Genomic DNA, 18,401 nt, shown 5'->3' on the forward strand with positions numbered 1-18,401 from the left:
GAAAAGTTCAGAAAAAAGTTGATTTGGAAATGTTGAAATCTTGAGTTTCGGGTCAGTTCGACGTAAATCGGCACATTGTGATCGGGGCCTTTCATTGCTTTAACAATTCCCTAACTGCGTGTTTGAAGCATGTCTTGGCATGGCAAGACTAACTGGAAAGTGCACTCAGCTAAAAAGTGACCCAGGGGCAATTCTTTAGAGAAAACAATAGGAAGAATGGAACATTGCAAGAGCTGGCCTACTTGGCACGGGCCTTTATCCCTCACAGTAAAGCCCCTTTTCTAGGCTGAAATCCTGTAATGACGGTGCAGCTCTCAGCCTGACCCTACAGCTCATCTGCTCAGACTGGGATGCCCACAGCTCAGGTCTTCAACCCAGAGCCCCCCCATGACGGGTAAGGCCCCAGAGGGGCAGAGCAGGTGGGTCCTCCTATGGGAGGGTCCCCAGCAGTTGCTTGCAGGGAGGCTGCTGGCTCTGAGGTGGCTGCTGTTACAAGCACTGGTGCACTGGGAGTGCTCGCAGGAGCTGTGTTGTTAAACCTTGTCAGGGGTGGAGTTAAAAGCTCCTTGAAATTGATGTGTGAGCCCTTCACTTAAGATCACCGTGAGGCAGCTAAGGGGCCATACCCAAAAGGAGGCCTAATAGAGTCAGCCCAGGAATTTTGGCTTGTGTGGGCAGAGGGGCTTTTGCTGAGTGTTGGAGAGGTGTGGGGGGTGGGGTGAGTGAGAGAGAGAACATCACTCAGTGTGACACAGCCAGCCAGCCAGCAGGACTCAGCAGCAGCTGACAGCAGGGTGGCTGATCTGGGCGAAACCTGGGGAGAGGTTCTTGGGCTAGGAGTGCAGGCCGCAAAGACCTCGCTTGGTGCTGTGAGCAAATGAAGCTGTTTCCTGCTATTTCATTCCTTCTGCATTCGGAGACGCAGGGATTTGTGGAGTCTTTCAGTCAACAAACAGCTTCAAAGAAATACCTGGCTGTCACCACTAGCTACTCCCCAGGGCCCCACTCATTGGCTAGCATGGGTCTAAAGGGGGCTATGCTATAGAATAGCCACAAGGCAAGTGCTTGCTCTGATCTTTTGGAGTAACTCCCCGTTCTGAGCCCTGCTTCCAACACATAGGAATAGAATTGCAGGATCAGCAGGTAGAGCTGGAAGAGGCGGTGGGCATGTGATTAAACACTCCCGCCTGGCCCGGGCCGGTTGACTGGTGCTGTGGGGCTGTGAAATTCAGCTGTGTAGCTGTTTGTGCCGAGAGTGGAGCCCAGGCCCTGGGACCCTACAAGGGCAGAGGGTCCTAGATCCGGGCTCCAGTCCGAACATCTACCCAGCATTTTCAGCCCTGCAGCATGAGCCCCATGAGCCCAAGTCAGCCGAGCCAGGCCATGCTGCAGGTCTTGTATTGCAGGGTTGATGCAGTCCAGGCAGGGTCTGTCCTTACAAGACATTTGCTAGTGCTTCTCCTTTCAAAGTCCTGGCAAAGGGGCTCCCACTGCTACCCATGGCAGATGGATTGACGCTCCCCCAGCTTAATGCAGCCATGCTGCCAGGGCAAACCTTTGCTTTGTCCTTGTTCATGGGGCAGGGCTGGGCCCCTGGTATATTTAATGCTAGTAAATGCCTGATCATGTGGGGAGTTGAACACCCTCCACCCCCCACTGATTCCTCTTCACAGGTTCAAGCCCCAGGTGAGTGATTAAAACCAAACGTGAGGCCAGATCCACGCATCCCAGCTCCCAAGTCACTGACTCCATTTGCCATAACAGCGCATGGGCACCCTCCGGCATGTAACCAGCCACAGGTCAGCAGGCGCGTTTCTGCCCCCCTCCCCTCGCCCCATGACGACAGAGCTCGCTGACAGAAACCAGGCAGGGCTGCTTTCAATAAGCACTGGCTCCGAAGTGACACTGTTATTGTTACCCTGGTCTCAGAATCTGCCACTAAATAAACAAGGTGGGAAGATGCCTGAGTCGCTGTAGCGTGATTCAAAGAAGCTTCTCAGCCTAGAAATCCCCGTCTCTCTTGTTCTTCCTCCTGGTTATTAACCAAACACACAAAGACAAAAATCTGGAAAGCAGGTCCCCAAAGCCCATTGAACTGGCCTCCTAACTGGTGCCCTTCGATGCCGTTTGAAATCCCAGCAAATTGTATCCATCTGTAAGCATTGCCAGGCCGCCTGGGTCTCCAGACATCACCTGCATTTGTCACTCATTCCATGGGCCTGAGCACATGGGGGGCTCACCCCCCGCAACACCATTACCCAGGAGCTCAGTTAGGGAGTGACAGACTCACTAGAGAGGCCTCGCCTGTACCCAGAGCTGTATGTCAAAGCACTAACCAACAATGGCCAAATGTCATGGTACACCTGGGGAAACTGAGGCAAACATAAAAAGGGACTTGCCCCGAACCACAGAGTGAGATTCTATCCAGCAGTGCCGGTTTCTCTTCTGCTTAAAACACCATGTCCCCCTCACTCTCTGGCTAGCATGGGTTTTGCTACCATGATTGTTTGGGGGGGAATCCCTTACCAGGCTGACATTTGAACGCTACTTCCAGAATGCGAGTTATACTGGGTCATGCCTAGTGCTGCTAGAATCAGCCCTGGATCGGAGAGGACAGTGACGGCCGACAGTCATTTCTTGTTGTGTGCAGTGTGATTGCAGCTGTAGAGCGACAAGGTGGGTGAGGTATATCTTCTATGAACCCATTGCAGCGATTCTCAACCAGGGGTCGGGGGCCCCCTGGCGGGCTGCAAGCAGGTTGCAGGGGCTCCGCCAAGCAGGGCCAGTGTCAGCGGCGCTGTGGCCCAGGGCAGAAAGCCGATGCTGAAGCCAGGGACCTGAGCCCCAGCACCCAGGGCTGAAGCAGAAGCCTGAGCAACTTAGCTTCACGGGGCCCCTGTGGCGTGGGGCCCCAGGCAATTGCCCTGCTTGCGACCCACTAACGCCGGCCCTGGCTTTTAGATGCAGAAAACCAGTTGTTGTGGCCCAGGTGGGCCATGGAGTTTTTACAGCATGTTGGGAGGCGGGGGAGAGGGGGCTCAGAAAGAAAAAGTTTGAGAACCCCTGTTGTATTGGCCCAACTTCTGCTGGTGAGCGAGACGAGCTTGCAAGGCACACAGAGCTCTCCTCCAGCAGCGGTGGGAAAGCTACTCCCAGCATCGCAGCTCAATGCAAGGTGGAAGGGATCGTTTCGCATAAGCAGTTAGTGCGTATTGTCAGGGCCCATTCGAGGTGGAGTGGCCCGTTAACACCTCTGCAGTCATTAGACAAAAGGAAGGGGTTAGCAGGTTACAGGTTGTTGTAATCAGCCATAAAGCCAGTGTGGACTGGGCCATGGCCAGGGGTGAATGTTTGCAAGACAAATAGCTGAGAAATGAAACACTTCACCAAAGCTGTTCTGAGGCACAGACGCAGAGACCTTGGTTTTGGGGTTTGATCCTTACCACTTAGCCTCCTTTTGAAGCTCTGCAGGAAAACATAAACCAATGAGCAAGGCAAGAAATGCAACCCAGGGACGTGCATGCCAATCGGGCCTCACCCGGTAATGTTATTTACAGGTTCAGAACAGCTCCATTTACTGGAGGTCACCGAAAAGAGTGATCTCCCTGCCGTACATTTGCCATGAGACCCTGGGACAGTTCCTAGACCAGCCTTAGTGCTTGCAGGAAACTGACCCCAGTGCAGTTCCCCCGTGCAGTATAGGGTGACCAGATGTCCCGATTTTATAGGGACAGTCCCGATTTTGGGGTCTTTTTCTTATATAGGCTCCTATTACCCCCCAGATTTTTCACATTTGCTGTCTGGTCACCCTAGGTACGCCCCCAAGCAATCCTGTCTGGTTCCTTACCACGTTTAGCAGGTCAGACAGTAATTCCTTTGTAACACACTGTGGTTGAAAAGATGGACACGAACATGCTGTAGATACTAGTTACATAAATAGCAGGGGTTCGAAGAGCCAAGCCCATCACTAGTGCTCTCCGGGATGGGTACCCGGCTGCACAGGATGACAGGATGAGCAATGCCCCCAGGTACAAGTACTTGCTTTGTTACTCATCCAACCAAGACAAAGCAGACAGCACAGGAAGGGCAAGATTGACTCTAAAAATCTGGGTCCCCCGAGGAAGCAGGAAAGCGGCCGTTCCCTAAGCAAAGAGACAGCTTTGCCAGGAAGCCTATTAGCCCCAGAGCCCCAGATTGTTTCACTGTCATATGTCTACACTGCAAAGTTGTCGACAAAACTTTGATCTTTAAAAAGCCCCTCTGCAATGCAAGTGGCAGCGTGAACGTGGCTTTTTCCTCTGCGACCCCCCCAGATCTGGACCAGTCAGCCTGTCCCCCTCTGCCTCATTGCAAATCCCACCTAGACGCCTGGTCTAGCCTCTGCTTCTTACTCCCTTCTGCTTGGCAGCCTCTGTAACTCTGTTATGTGTTTTCTAGAACATTCCATTCTTTCTTTATTTCTATTTACTTCTGTAATTTATTAAACCTGTACAGCCCTCTGGGACGTGTTACTATCCAACTGCTATAAAACGTTATTATCACGAGCGCAGCAGTGACAGCTGGTAACTGGTCTGTCCTCAGAAAATGATTTATAATTTAATTAAATAACTCCACTTATAAATAAGCCTTTCCTAGAGTACTGTACACTAATACGGTAATAAGAGGAGCGGCACCAAACCCATTCTAACAATTTCCTTGGCAGTTTTTTTAAAGAATTCAAGAACCTCCCAGGTTTGCAGCGGGACTTTGAAATTTGGCAGGCGACTGGTCCTGGGGTCAGGGAGGTGCCTTTTGCTGGTCCAGGAAAATATGTTCAGATGTGACCAAGTTATAAAATGTCAAAAATGACCATTTCCCAGCTGTGTTTTGCTCAGCAGAATTTGCTAGAGGCAGGCTGTTAAATCCCTGACCATTTTATCTGGACTGAAGCCTCTAGCTTCAGCATGACACACACACAACCGAGAGTGCAGCCTCTTATTAATGTTCTTTCCCTAGAGGAAAGCACCCTGGGCTAGGAGTAAAGAGGTCATGAGTGCTAAACACACATCTTCTGCTAACTGATGTTAAATACCGTTTGATACGGTACCGTATGAAGAATTACTGGTTAAATTGGAAAAGATGGGGATTGAAATGAAAATCCAGAGGTGGATAAGGAACTGGTTAAAGGGGAGACTGCAGCGGGTCATATTGAAAGGTGAGCTGTCGGGTTGGAGGGAGGTTACCAGTGGAGTTCCTCAAGGTTTGGTTTTGGGACCGATCTTATTCAGTCTATTTATCACTGACCTCAGAACCAAAAGTAGGAGAGGGCTGATAAAGTTTGCGGATGACACGAAGTTGGGAGGTATTGCCAATTCGGAGAAGGATCGGGATATCCTCCAGGGAGATTTGGATGACCTTGTAAACTGGAGTATTAGTAATAGGATGAAATTCAATAGTGAGACGTGTAAGGTTATGCATTTAGGGATGACTAACAGGAATTTTAGTTATAAGCTGGGGATGCACCAGTTGGAAGTAACGGAAGAGGAGAAGGACCTCGGAGTCCTGGTTGATCGCAGGATGACCATGAGTCGGCAATGTGATGTGGCCGTTAAAAAAGCTAATGCGGTCTTGGGATGCGTTAGGCGAGGTATTTCTAGTAGAGATAAGGAGGTGCTAGTCCCGTTATATAAGGCGTTGGTGAGACCTCATTTGGAGTACTGTGTGCAGTTTTGGTCTCCCATGTTTAAGAAGGATGAATTCAAACTGGAACGGGTACAAAGAAGGGCCACTAGAATGAGCCGAGGAATGGAGAGCCTGTCGTATGAAAGGAGACTTGAGGAGCTCGGTTTGTTTTCCTTAACCAAAAGAAGGTTGAGAGGAGATATGATTGCTCTCTTTAAATATATCAGAGGGATAAATACCAGGGAGGGAGAGGAATTATTTCAGCTCAGTACTAATGTGGACACGAGAACAAATGGATATAAATTGGCAGTCGGGAAGTTTAGGCTTGAAATTAGACGAAGGTTTCTAACCATCAGGGGAGTGAAATTCTGGAACAGCCTACCGAGGGAAACAGTGGGGGCAAAGGACCTCTCTGGCTTTAAGATTAAGCTTGATAAGTTTATGGAGGGAATGGTTTGATAGGATAACGTGATTTAGTCAATAGGTCAATAACGTGCCGCCACTGGTAATTAGTACCGAGGGTCAATGTTGGGATATTGAAAGTCTTTTTCCAGAGGGTCTGGCGGGAGAGTCTTGCCCGCATGCTCGGGGTTCAGCTGATCACCATATTTGGGGTTGGGAAGGAATTTTCCTCCAGGGTAGATTGGCAGTGGCCCTGGAGGTTTTTCGCCTTCCTCTGCAGCATGGGGCAGGGGTCGCTTGCTGGAGGATTATCTGCTACTTGAAGTCTTTAAATCAGGATTTGGGGACTTCAACAGCTGAGTCAAGGGAGAGAATTATTTCAGGAGTGGGTGGGTCAGCTTTTGTGGCCTGCATCTTGCGGGAGGTCAGACTAGATGATCATAATGGTCCCTTCTGATCTTAAGTTCTATGATTCTATGATATCTGTGCCTGCCATAAACCTTATTGCTGAACAAAGTCCGATAGCATACATAGAGGTTACACAAACTGGGACTAGAACCCAGAGCATGACACTGGTGTAACCACTCAGCAACACTGCCTCAAAGAAAGAAGCGGCCAAATGTCTGAGGCTGTGGCTACACTTAGCACTTCAAAGCGCTGCCGCGGTAGCGCTGCCGCGGCAGCGCTTTGAAGCGCTAAGTGTAGTCAAAGCGCCAGCGCTGGGAGAGAGCTCTCCCAGCGCTGTCCGTACTCCACCTCCCTGTGGGGAATAACGGACAGCGCTGGGAGCCGCGCTCCCAGCGCTGGGGCTTTGACCACACTGGCGCTTTGCAGCGCCGCAATTTGCAGCGCTGGAAAGGGTGTGTTTTCACACCCTGCTGCAGCGCTGCAAATTTGTAAGTGTAGCCAAGCCCTCAGTTGGGCTATGCTGCCTGTAAAATGTTCCTATGCTCATGCACCCTGCTGTTGCAGTGTTATGCATCCTCCCTCCAACCACTAATCCACAGACGATAACAGCACTGCTCCAGTGCTCGGTAAGGTGAACTGCTTAGTAGTGTATGTGGTAGAGGTCAGTGCTGCAAGGCTGAAAGCTCAGGGATTTAACCCTGCTGCTGGCAGAAAAGGGGTGTGTCACACTTGCATGTAACAGAATTTGTTTTTTCCTTAAGCCATTAGAAGAACATTAGTAAGGATGCAAAGTCAAGCACTCCGAAGTTAGGCAATGCCATCTTTACAGTTGCCCACATAGGCACCGACTCCGTGAGTGCTCTGGGGCTGAAGCACTCACGGAAAAAAACTGGTGGGTGCTCAGCACCCACCGGCAGCCAAGCTCTCCTCACCCCCCCACCTCCTCCTCCTCCCCTGAGTGCACCGCGTCCCCGCTCCTCTGCCTACCTCCCAGCATGTCCCGCCCAGCTGCCGCCAAAGAGCTGTTTGGCAATGTTAGCAAGCTCCATTGGGGGGGCAGGGGAGCAGGAACGTGGCGGGATTGGGGCGGGGATTTGGGGAAGGAATTGGAATAGGGGCACGGAGGGGGCGGAGTTGGGGCAGGGACTTTGGGGAAGGGGTTGGAATGGGGGTGGGGCACGGCAGGGCCTCAGGGAAGGGGTGGAGTGGGGGGCGGCGCCAGGGGCTGAACGGGGGTCGGGCAACCACAGGAAAGTGGGGAAGTCGGCACCTATGGTTGCCTGTGCAACCTGAATTCAGCTCCCTGGTGCATTAGGAAACTGTCTTTAATCACATGAGCACGAGCTATTCCTTCCAGAGGCCCCGCCTCGTTCAGTGCACGGGATGGCCCTGGCGCTAGGGCTGCAGCGGGTTATGTACTGAAGGCGCCTGCTGTCTGGGGGCCCTGCCTTGTCTGTCGCAGAACTCGGTGTGCACTGTTGTGTATACTATTAGCACTGGGGTTGGGCAGGTGGAGGCCGGCCCCAAATTAAAGGCCTGTCCTCTCAGCTAAGGGGACAGAACCACTGAGCCCAGGTGACTACTGATTTCTGGAGATAACAAAAGAGAGGCTCAGGAGTGGGGTCAAAGTTTAATAACAAGGAATCCGGAGAGGTGGCACCGGGCAGCGAGCCCCAGACAGCGCCTGCTGCTCAGTGGAGGCTGTCCAGAGTAACTTTGCTCAGAGGCGTGACTGTAAGGGACCAGAAATAGGCCCCCGCCTCAGTGGCAGAGCATCCCTGGTCCAGCTTCCTCCTCCTGCAGTGATGGAGGGCCGCCTTGGCCAGCGCCGGGATAGGTTGACCAGATGTCTTAATATAATCGGGACTGTCCTGATATTTAACTCTTTGTCTGATGTACAATCGGGACGCCATTTGTCCCACTATTGTAGGGTTGCCAGGCGTCTGGTTGGCGTGGAACTGGCAGGCTCCCTACCCAGCTCCGCACAGCTCCTCAGAAGTGGCGACATCTCCCTCTGGGTCCTAGACGCAGGGATGGCCAGGAGGCTCTGCGTGCTGCCCCTGCCACGAGCCCCAGCTCCACAGCCTCGGACCCAGAGGGAGATGTCGCCACTTCTGGGGAGCCGCCTGAGGTAACCACCACCCGGAGCCTGGAACTGGGGCTGTGTCAAGCAAAGTCCCCCTCCCCCATGGCTCCAGTGGGGGCTGTGAGCCTGTGGCTGCCCCCCCTCCCCCCGCATGTGTCCCCATATTTTACTCTTGCGATCTGGTCACCCTATGCCAGGAGGAGGTTGACAGCCAGTCCTGCAGCTTTGTGGGGCTACGGATGTGGTGCACAAGGATCGGGGGTGTGGGGGAAGTGCAGCCTCAGGAAGAGGTTCTGGAGGAGCTGAAGAAGGGCTGCAGCCTGTGCACCAGGGTCTCCCTCTCGCTGCAAAAGGGGCAGGTGTTGGGAGTCCATGAACCACGCCAGATACGTGTCCGTTCTCATGGCTCTGGGAAGAAGCTGCCAAGGAATATCCCCGGTGGGCCGTGGGACCGGAGCGCAGTACAGACTGGCCCCCTGGGTTCTTTGCCCTCCTCAGGTAGCAGCAGGTCCCGCCCCCTGGTATCGGGGCAGGACAGACGGGCGAGGAAGTGGATGATGTGAAACTCGAACATGGAAACGCGTTTCCTGGGCACACTCCGTAGGCAGAACGGCTGGATACCATACAGATGGCTCAGGTGGCGCGTCAGGGCGGCCGGCGATGCTCATGGGGCAGGAGCCAGACAACAAGGTCTGGAGGGTTGGAAGGTGTGTAGTGAATGACGCAAGGAGCTGCAGGAAGGGAAAGGACCGTCTCATGGCTAAGGCAGCTGCATGCTGCCCTTGAGAACTGGTTTCTGTCCCTGCCTCTGCCGCAGCGTTCCTGTGTGATGCTGGGCAAGTCCCTTGCACCAAACACTTCTCAGGTGGTCACGCACCGGGCGTGCCTCATTTTCTGGGTGCCTGATGTGAGACATGCCAGGGGTACGATTTACAGACGTGCTGAGCACTCAGAGCTGTAACTGAGGTCAGAGGGAGCTCTGGATGCTCACAGTCCCCTCCTCCCCCCTACTACCCCACAGCCCCCACCCAGTCAGACTGACCCCACAGCCCATCCGCCCCAGAGCCTGCCCCACAGATCCCTGAAGCCAGCCTGAGCCTGCAGCTCCTCCTGTTCTCATCAGCCTGACCCCATAGCTCCATGGGGGCAGCCTGACTACACAGCCACTCCCCTCCCCCACCGCCTGACTCCTTTCGTCCCAGCCCCTCCTGCAGCCAGCGGGCTCGCCCCAGCCCCTCCTGACCCCATCCCCACTGCCCACAGCATCTCCCGGCTCTCCCCACTTGGTATTTATTTCCAACAGGCAGAGGCTGCTCATTGCCAGGATGGGGTGTTAAGCTTCACCTTCCTGGGCCTGGGGGCCCATCATACTCCCTCCCTCTCTTCCCTCAACCCCCACCTGTCTTTTCCTTCTTCAGTGTCAGCCCCGCTCCCCCCACCCCTTTGTTCCCCCCACTCATCTCACAGCCCTTTTGTGACACTAACTTTGAAGACCCCGCCAGCAATAAGACACATGCTGGGATGTTCAAGCAAACCCCAGCCCCACAGAGACCTGTCCCATCCCCGTCCTTCCCTGTTACTCCTCCAGCAAGGTCTGGAGAGAGGGGAAGTGAAATGCCCCTTTGGGTGTATGTTTGTATAGGGTTACGATAGCTGGGGTTTGGGGAACCGATGAGGAAAACACACCAGATCCATGACGTATCTACTTGTCCCAGAGAGAACCAAGTTAGACAAAAGGCACCTCAGACATTTGGGTGGGGGGTGGAAATCTCTTCCTGGCTTGCAGACAACTGTCAGGGTGATATGAAACACACCAGGGCTCTGGCAGGAGGCTGGGGAAAGTCAAGATTACTAATGGTAGGACAGAAAGTAATAGCAAAAAATAGCTGGCTGGCAGGAAAGCCGGGCTCATGAGAACACTCTAGATACATTCCACTGCAGGGGAACCAAAAAATGTAATCAACGTCAGCACTCCGATTAGTTATAGCCAAACAAGTCAGGTGGTGTCCTGTGCGTATGTGCTGCTGTAGGGCTAGGAGACAGCCCAAGGTTTTCACAGCCCTCTCGCTTCTCCTCGGTGGGAAAAACCAGGAGGTTTCTTGGAAAGAGCCTGAAGCTCTCCTTGCAGGAGGAATCGCAGGGCCATGTTCATGCTGCCCTGCCTAAGGATTGCAGGACTAAGGAGACACTGACTTGCTCTTCCAAGGGCTGGGACTGAACAGCTGTTAAACCTCCACAGTACTTTGACTCCAGCTGTGCTAATGGTTAGTTCCTGGTTACACACCAGCCATTGGCAAGGCCAGGAAGTTTAGGACAAGTGCGCTGCGGTGAACATGGGTCACGCCGCCTTGTGGTTGGTGCTCACCCATACCACAAGTGCAGCACAACTCTCCAGGCTGACGGGGTCTAAAGAAGTGCCATTGTCCTGTGTAAGCCTCGCTGCTTCAGCATGAATCTTAAACACGCCAGGGTCCCGTCACCACCATGCCCATGGGCTGTGCTTTGACCGGAGATACAAAGGCAAAACCCAATGATTTCCATGCCAACGTTATCTGCCCCTTCTGGGAGGTAGTTAATCCCCTAGAGCACGAGGCCAGATTCTGCTGCCCTATCCTTCTCCTGCAATGTAAAGGGGCCAGAACAACTCCTTGGGGAATTTCCCCAGCACCGGGACAGTGTCAGACCAGCACACAGCACCCTACACAGCTACCACAGCTGTTGGGTCGCTCTGGGTGTGTGCCTGGATATGAGGACAGATGGATCTGGGGTTCCAGCAGCCGATAGGCAGCGATGGGGGGCTGTGGTAATGGAGAGCTGGACGGTGCATGCTCTGGGCTGTGCCAACCCCTGAAGCAGCCATGACTTTGGGAAGTGCAAAGCTGGCCTAAAGCTGCCTTAGCTCGCCTGTCCGGGGCTGAGCCTTCTGGCCATGGCGCCTGAGAGGTCAGCAGAGAACCGACAATAACGGTACAAGCAATATCGGTGCATGCCGAGAATGCCACATGCGCGTGCCCCTCCGCAGAGCCATAGCGATGGGAAAGGCCTGGGGTTCCTCCCTCGAGCCTGTCTCCTTGCCAGTGCAGGGGCTAGTGCAGTCCAGCTGGCATGGTTTGCAGTGCCGGGTTAACCCGCTGGGCCTGTCTGATGTCAGAGCACGCCAGCTCTCACCGCACAGTGGTCTCTGCTTACTCCCCGTGGGGCCAGGCACTCCTTACTGCTGGGAGGTGGGGCCAGAGGTCACGCTGACCATCTTCACCGCAGACCTGGGCAGGTCTTGGCACCGCAGACCTGGGCAGTGCCGCGTTGGAGAGAGAATCTAACCCCACGCCAAGGGGGGCCGAGCATTGGTGGTTTTGAGGGGGCAGATTTGGAATGTCCCTGAGGTGGTTTTGTGGGTAGAACTCTGAGAGAACAGGGCCCTGGACACGCCCAGCGAGCGTGACCAGGCCGACGTGGGCACAGTGGGCTCTAACTCCCCAGCAGAGCATGCCGGGCGACAGAGGCACAGCACCGCTCCTCTCCAGTGGTGAGGGCTTTGAGACTAGAAGCCAGGTTTGCAGGGCAACTGATGCTTCCACCCAGCAGCCACGGCAGATCTGTAATCAATGTGCTCTAAAGCCTGGGAGAGGAAGCGCTGCCCACTGAAGATCAGATTGGCAGCATCCCCCCATGACTTCCAATTGGCCCAGGAGCAATATCTAACCATGGAAGCAGTCCCAGGACACTGTCTGTGCAAATTGGCAGTGCTGGGCCTGGTGCTACAGCCCACCCCACTCTGGCACCCTTCTCTGGCTCTGACCCCTGGTTCGACCCCCAACTCTGGGCTCTGGCTCTGACCTTGGGCCTGATTCCTGGCTTCCTGCTCCAAACTGATACCAGGCAGCTCTGTGTTCTTGGGGAACCAGGGCGCAGTATCCAGCCTGTCTGACCCATGAAGGATACGGCCCCCAGCCTCTGCTTGAACCAAAACCAATCAGAAGAAAGACTTACAGAAAGCAATGAAATGGGAGACACACCTAAACCCCTCCTGACAAGGGTGACAGGATTAAGGCAACTCCCCAGCCTCATCTGCATCGGAGACGGGACAAGGAGGCATCTCCATTAACACACAGAATGGAGAGCAGAGATTCCAAGGCAAGAACTGCACTGAACTCTGGGACCAGAACAGCTGGGAAGCACTGCATGATGGGGGATCTGTGCCCCAGATGTTAATGAGCCCACGCCTGCCCACCCCCAGCTCAGCAGTTATCAGACCAATTCTAGTAATGAATCCTTGATTGGTATCCAAAATACTGAAGCTGCCTAATTGCATTGTGAGCTCCCTGGAAGGAGCCCATAGCCCATAGCCAGGAATTATCAGTTCCCATTGTCTAGCCTAAAGAAATCCCCTGAGTCATCAGTTTACCCATAAACAAATCTAGTGTCCTCTCTTGACCCATTGTTGTTTCCCTACAAAAACTCCCACCCACGCTCAGTAAGTGTGCTGATGCCTGGATCCAAACACTGCTTCAGTTCCACTGGGACTTCATCTTCTCCTGGCTGATCATACTGGGGGCTCTGCCTGTCTCCAGCACTCAGGACCCTGAGCTACCACCATCACCTGGGAACCCCGACCAGTTCAAGCTTCAAGGAGTGGTGAGACCCACCCCCCATTTTCTACCTCAGGTGTAACTTTTTTAACTTGACGTGTTTGATCAGGTATAGTTTGCTATATCTGAGTGTTGTAATCTTTAATAAGGTAACTGTTACGTTTGTTTAGGCTCTTCTTGTGTGGTTATCACTATTATTCAATAAATAACTTTTATGGTTAAGCTGGTTGCTTCTGGTTGTTTTTGGCTTCCCCCATTTGCTCTGCAGCAACGCTGTTCTTACCTAAGCTAAAAGATCCCTGCAGCGCCCAAAATCCTGTGGGGTTTGCTCATCAAGTAGGTTACTACCAGAACAATTGTAACGTGAAAGTGGGGATAGGGACGTGTTGAACCTATGATATACGACGGTGGCAGCTTGGAAGTGCTTCTCGACCCAGCCTACTGAGTCCAGAGGCATATAAGGGGTCAGCCCGAGAGTGTTGATTGACCTGGTCCACTCAGACTTGCTCTGTTAATGTGTATGTGTGTGTTCATCTGATTCTGGGGCTGGAGGAACCCAGCCCTGGGGAACCTAGGTCCTGCAGGATAGCTCCATTGGGAGGGGACTTGCAAAGAAGGGAGAAGTAGAGCCCCATATGAACACACGAGTGACACAAGCAGCACATTGATAGAATTTCAGAACACCCCTCCACCCCAGAAGAGTCACCCTAATAAATGAGTGTACCCCAAAGTAATGGGCAAATCTGGTAACAGAACACTAGGACTAACGCCTGGTCCTACCCATGAGGCCAGGCCACCCACGTCCCAGTCGTGACCCGTTGCACAGACTACTCAGACCTCTCTCTGGACGATGCCCCAATAATAGAATGGAGGGGGCGGGCCTCCTGCTGCCTAGCACACCCCAGAGGTGCCAGGTTGTGTATTAACTGACCGAGCTGGCTCACTTCCTCCCTTGTGACCACTCGCCTTCAGCTCAGATGACTGCTCAGCTCCTAATGGTGCACGTCATTCACCTCCATGGACTTCCTGGCCGCCCGCATCACTTCAGACTGATGACCACTGTTCATCCTGAGCTTATGGTGCAAGACCCTCCGGTTACTAGATGTCCATGCCTATGCCTCCTCGCCATATCACCCCCAGATGGATGGCCAGAGGAGGTGAATCAAGTATCAGAGCACTAGCTATGATGTTTCATTAACTATCACCGAGATGACTGACCCACACTCCTGCCCTACTTTGAATCTGTGTACAATAACACCAACCCTGCCTCTACTGAGCAGAGCCCCTTTTTTTTGCCAAGTACAGGTTCTATCCTCAGTTTCACCCCTAATAATGTCCATGCCCCAAACTGGTAGAGAGTTTTCATAGGAGCCATCTGACCAACACTGGCCCAATGATGTTCAAGGGGTGGGTGCGTGTGAAATGAGGATCATGGGGGCTAGACCCCAGGCAACCACCACTTCCACACCATCCTCCAGCAGCTGTGGCAGTGCTTTGATCAACGCACTATAAACCCTGGGAGAATAAACACCACAGGAAGCGCTGCCCAGAGAAGACCTAAATGGCAGCATCCCTATGACCCCTGATTAGTCCAGGAGCACTATTTAAAGGTGGAGGGAGCTCCCGGAAGCTGTCTGTTTACTGCTTAAAGCAAACATACACTCCTTTGTTCAAGACAGGCCTGACCAGTTGGATGCTCTGAGAGTTTGGAACATGCACTCCTATCATCGTACAGGGGACTCTTATACCTTCACATACAATGGTGTCACACACATTTTACCAGGACAATGCTGACCAGCAAACGATGAGTTTTCAAATGATGCCTTACAAGGCGTACCTTGTACAAAGATTATTACAATAGTGTGCAGGGTGTGAACACGGGGGTATGTTCTGTCACTGTCATCGCCAGCCCTGTAACCCTGCATGCCTTAAAATGCTCTGCTGCTGAAGCTCCTTTGTCTGGATGCTCTGAGCCAGCAGACAAGCTTACACTGAGTGTAGGAGATCAGCTGCTCTGGGCCTGCAGCTCTGACTCCAGCAGTCTGCTGGTTACACCACCAGCCTTGGTTACACCTGGCAAGATCACTGTGATGAAGTGGGACTGTTCTTAATGTTTCCTCTGAATTCTGTGTGGGTGCCTCAGTTTCCCCAATGCATTTCTTAAGTCTCCAGTGTGCATAAATTGCTGACACTTTGTATCCTAGCAACAAATGGCTGGGGCCCTTCCCCCATGCAAGGGGATGCTAAGGGTGTCAGTGAACAAAGAGATTGGGTGACCTCCTGGTCCAGGAAAGAGACAAAGGCTAGAAAGGAGGGGCTGGAGGGGGTTTCAGTTTGGAGCTGGCTGGGTACTGGAAGTGAGGGCAGATGTGGGTGTCTGCCTCGCTGGGCCCCAGAATGGACCCAGCTGAGGGGTCCCGTTCTCTGTACCTACAAGCTCTGTTTTAGACCGTGTTCCTGTCATCTAATTAACCTCTGTTTTACTGGCTGGCTGAGAGTCACGTCTGACTGCGAAGCAAAGTGGGGGTGCATGCAGGACCCTCTGGCTTCCCCAGGACCTGCCTGGGTGGACTCGCTGTGGGAAGCGCACGGAGGGGCATATGCTGAATGCTCCAAGGAGAGACCCAGGAGGTGAAGCCGTGTGAGCTTCTTGCCTTGAAGACAGTCTGCACCAAGGGAGAGGAGGTTCCCCAAAGTCCTGACTGGCTTGGTGGGGAGCAGTTCCAGAGCATCGCCCGGGGACTCCGTGACAATCACCCCAACACCCCCAGTCCTGAATTTTCCCCAAACCATGTGCTCTGCAATGTCCAGCCCTTTCCTGGCCCATTCTGAGCAATAATGTTTGTTTGCTCCTCTACTGAGACAAACTGCCCAGCTGATTACTCTAACTGGCATTAACGATCACTTCCATTCCAGCACAGCAGTGGGCTGGTTCACATCAAAAGTAGAAGTAGTTTATTAACAAGAGGAGATAGGATTTTAAGTGAGCCCAAGCACGAAGGACAGAGTTAGAAGTTGTTGCAAGCAACTCAAAAGCGAACAATGCTTTCTAAAGGTTAAGACTGAACAACAGTCTTAGTTCAAGGTAAGATTTTTATCAACTTACCTTCCAGCAAAATGGCTGACCACTCCCTTGGTCAGGATCCCCTCCAAAGTGCTCAGTTCCTTTGTTTTCTTAGCCCCTCCTAGGGTTCTCTGCCCCTCTCCTTTAGAGTCCAGTGACCCTCTGAAATGAATTCCACTGAAGGATACCACTCGCCAACGTAAAGCTCATTCAAACTGCGAGGAAAAAGCCATGGAGTCTAGTGGTGAAGGCGGCTCCATGCTGGTTTCCTCCCCCACTGGTGTTTGCTAAAATGCAAATTGATCTGTTCCTGCAGACTCCTCTCCCTGCTGTGATGCTGAGTCGTTATCTCCTCCTCTTAGCTTGATGGTTGTGTTTACCTTTTATATAAATTGCATTCCCATGGCCTCTTAATGTGCCTTGGAAGTACTTTCAAGGTGGCAGAACCACACTCCTTTGTCTAGGTGGGGTAACGTCTGCCCTACCTAGCAGACACACTTTAAGAATGTAATTCCCAATAGGTTTGTAATTTTGAATTTGTCCTCTGTCCCCGCACCACGCAATAATACTAATGATCTGTGTGTTATTAGCTTTCCATTTATAGCTTACCCAACACCTTCTAGGTACAGGTTATGGAATTAGTGAGTTGGGGTTCACTGACCTGTAGCTAGGACTCACTACCAGATAGCGCCTTGTCCTCTTGCACTGAGATGCTGTTAGGGTGACAGAGTGGTTGGTGTGTGGCCCATCCCCTCCCCAACAAGCAGGTCACTCAGTGGTTTTTGCAGCTCAGCTTTGTTGTTTGGAACATAGGACGTGCAGTGATGCCCCCTGCAGAGGCCTGTAGATGTGGGGTGGGGCAGGGCATCCCAGAGACAGCAGCCCAGTGGGGTGCCCAGCTGTATTTCCCACTCTGCCTGCCCCAGAACCCCAGGCCGGAGTGAGAGGGGAGGGATGGGACTCCGCAAGGCCAGGGTTAGTTGGTGGGTATGTGGCCTGAGGGCACTGAGAAGCACCCAACCCTGGCAGAGGGAGTGGGGTGTTCTGGAGGGAAATGAGCTCTCTGGGAGAACGCAGGAAGTCGGTACCACAAGGGCCGGCCGGCCAGGCGGGTGCTGGGAGCTGACAGGACGAAGGCGCACTGGCTGCGGGAGCTGGAGGCATAGGAAACGGCAGGCTGGAGCTCTCCACAGGAGCCATGTAGGCAGGAGGTGCCTGCAGGACCTGAGAGCCAGTGCAGAATACGGTGGTCGGTCGGTGAGCAAAAGGCCACGGTGAGGGGAGGTCGGTTGCCCAGCACTGTGCCTTATGGGAGGCTGCGGGGGTTGGGTGCAGTGCAGGTACTGACCTTGGAAGCTCTAACTGGCTTCGGACCTGGCTCTCCCCTCCCCATGCCTGGCTGGGCCCAACTACGTAACGAAGGCGCCACACCTGTCATTGCCTCACCCCACTCTGTACCAGCTCGGCAGGCTGCCGGGCTGTGACAGTTACAAAGGCACTGCCCTCTGAGGAGCGATGCCCAGGAAAGGTGGGGGTGAGTGATTTATGCTGCAGGTTACGTGGGGAGTCTAGCACTTGAGGGGGAGGCGGGGACTGTTTTTTGTTGGGTTTTTTTGGACTGGGATTTTTAAACACCCGCCAGAGGCCTGGAGTTCAAGAGAAATGCCTCTTGTTTAATAAACCCCAATTAGTCAACGAGGGCCTGGTGAGAAGTTGGACCCCAACTGCGGTTGCTCCCTAGGTACAGCTCCAAGGATCGTTCATTCTCATGCCGTGTGAGGGGAAGAACTTTGGGCTGGATGTTGTCTAGGAAAGGGAGACCACTGACTGGGGTAACGAGACCTGGATCACTGATCTCAAGGCAGTCTGCAGGTGAGATGTGAGCAACAGCTCATGGGAGAACAATGTTGTACGGCTGGGTAATAACGTGAGCTCAGTGCAAGAAACCCACAGGCACATGGCATTGCTAGCTCCCGCACCTGGAGCCAACAGCACCCTCACGCCCTGACAATGGGACATACTAGCAAGGAACAGAGGTGGGAGGCGGTGACCTGCCAAGGGAACATGAAGAACTGCAGCATTAGGACTATCTCTGGGCTAGGCCAACTCCCCAAAAACCCTGGCTGCTGGGATCCACTTGCCTGGCACAGCTGGGATATGAGAAAGGGGTTTCTCAGCCCAGCCCTCTGCC

Source organism: Mauremys reevesii, linkage group 5, assembly GCF_016161935.1.
Source record: "Mauremys reevesii isolate NIE-2019 linkage group 5, ASM1616193v1, whole genome shotgun sequence".
Taxonomy (NCBI): domain Eukaryota; kingdom Metazoa; phylum Chordata; order Testudines; family Geoemydidae; genus Mauremys; species Mauremys reevesii.